The sequence below is a fragment of the Macaca mulatta genome, chromosome 7 (genome assembly GCF_049350105.2).
Source record: "Macaca mulatta isolate MMU2019108-1 chromosome 7, T2T-MMU8v2.0, whole genome shotgun sequence".
NCBI lineage: Eukaryota > Metazoa > Chordata > Mammalia > Primates > Cercopithecidae > Macaca > Macaca mulatta.
The window spans coordinates 171,950,582-171,952,702 of NC_133412.1; the positions used below are offsets into that span (position 1 = coordinate 171,950,582).

Below are 2,121 nucleotides of genomic sequence, written 5' to 3' on the forward strand. Positions count from 1 at the left end.
AACTTGCCAACCTGCAGCATACATGGAATGGAGCATTCATTCTTTCTTTCAGCCACTCATCCATCCGTCCATTTATCCATTCATTCATCCATTCATTCATTTATTCAACACCTGCTCACATGTAAGTCTGTGCTAGGCCCAGGAGATACAATGCTGAATGAGAATAAACAGCCCCTCCATCATGGAAATCCAGCATAGCGGGGCAGAGTCCTTTCTTTAGGGAGCATTGTCCACAAAAGACAAATCCAAGGGTTGAGTATAAGGTCAGTGGAGAATGGAGTTAGACTTTGAACATCAAGGGAAACACAATTCTAATCTCCTCCCTCCACCCTGTGACTGAGGCATATTAACATGCCTATGGACTTGGAGAGTTGAAAACCTTAGGCTTGCTTTCCCCCCTTTTTGGCAAAATAGGTTGGTACAAAAGTAATTGCGGTTTCAGGCGGGGAATTTTAAATCATTATAACTAGGCTCAAACACATCTTTATTAGTCAAAATGGGCACCATTACAATCAACACATTTTTGCCAACGAGAAATAAGTTTGTTTATTCCTATAGTGTGAAAATCCTTGCTTTGGGATTTAACAAACTCTGGGAAAGCATTTTCTGCATCCTGCTGGTTGTGGAAGCATTTTCCCAGCAAAAAGTTGTCAAGGTGCTTAAAGAAGTGGTAGTTGGGGCCGGGCGCGGTGGCTCAAGCCTGTAATCCCAGCACTTTGGGAGGCCGAGACGGGCGGATCACGAGGTCAGGAGATCGAGACCATCCTGGCTAACACGGTGAAACCCCGTCTCTACTAAAAATACAAAAAACTAGCCGGGCGAGGTGGCGGGCGCCTGTAGTCCCAGCTACTCAGGAGGCTGAGGCAGGAGAATGGCGTAAACCCGGGAGGCAGAGCTTGCAGTGAGCTGCGATCCGGCCACTGCACTCCAGCCTAGGTGACAGAGCGAGACTCTGTCTCAAAAAAAAAAAAAAAAAAAGAAGTGGTAGTTGGTTGGCAAGAGGTCAGGTGAATATAGCAGATGAGGCAAAACTTCCATAGCCCAATTCATTCAACCTTTGAAGCATTGGTTATGGGACATGCAGTCAGGCCATGTCAAGGAGAAGAATTGGGCCTTTTCTGTTGACCAATACTGGCTTCAGCATTGCAGTTTTGGTGCATCTCATCAATTTGCTGAGCATACTTCTCAGATGTAATGGCTTCACCAAGATTCAGAAAGCTGTAGTGGATCAGGCCAGCAGCAAACCACCAAACAGTGACCACGACCTTTTTTTGGTGCAAGTTTGGCTTTGGGGAGTGCTTTGGAGCTTCTTCTCCAACCAGCCACTGAGCTAGTCATAGCCAGTTGTCACATAATATCCACTTCTCCTCTAACATCACAGTCCAATCGAGAAATGATTTGTTGTTGTTGCATAGAATAAGAGAAGACAGCACTTCAAAATGACAATTATTTTTATTTTTGCTCAGTTCATGAAGCATCCACTTTTGGAGCTTTTTCACCTTTCCAATTTGCTTCAAATGCTGAATGACTGTAGAACGGTCAACGCTGAGTTCTTCGGCAGCTTCTTGTGTAGTTGTAAGAAGATCAGTGTTGATGACTGCTCTCAACTGGTCGTTGTCAACTTCTGATGGCCAGTGACTACATTCCTCATCTTCAAGGCTCTCTTCTCCTTTGCAAAACTTCCAGCACCACCACTGGAGTATATGTTTGTTAGCAGCTCCTGGGCCACATGCATTGTTGATGCTGCAGGTTGTCTCCGCTGCTTTACAACCCAATTTGAACTAGAATAAGGAAATCACTCGCATTTGCTTTTTGTCCAATATCATTTCCATAGTCCCTAAAATAAATGTAAAATAAATAGCATGTAATAAGTCATTAGCAAAAAAAGTAAGAAATGCCCATTAAAATTATGTATAACATAACCACATTTATTTAAGAATGTATCCCAATGTCAAATGGCAAAATTCAACAATGTAAAAACTGCAATTACTATTGCACCAACTTAGAGATAAGTTGAAAGCTCACTTCAACTTACCTCTAAAACATAGATGATAAGGTCTTCCTGGTCTGCCTCACAGAGAGTGTGAGAAGCAAATGAGAAAAGGGGTGGCACAAAGCTTA

At 43.1% G+C, this 2,121-nt stretch overlaps 1 pseudogene; it reads right to left on the reverse strand.

Moving 5' to 3' along the window:
- Positions 1-487: 487 nt before the first annotated feature.
- On the reverse strand, positions 488-1,832 carry LOC144329682 (histone-lysine N-methyltransferase SETMAR pseudogene; annotated as a pseudogene).
- Positions 1,833-2,121: the final 289 nt, after the last annotated feature.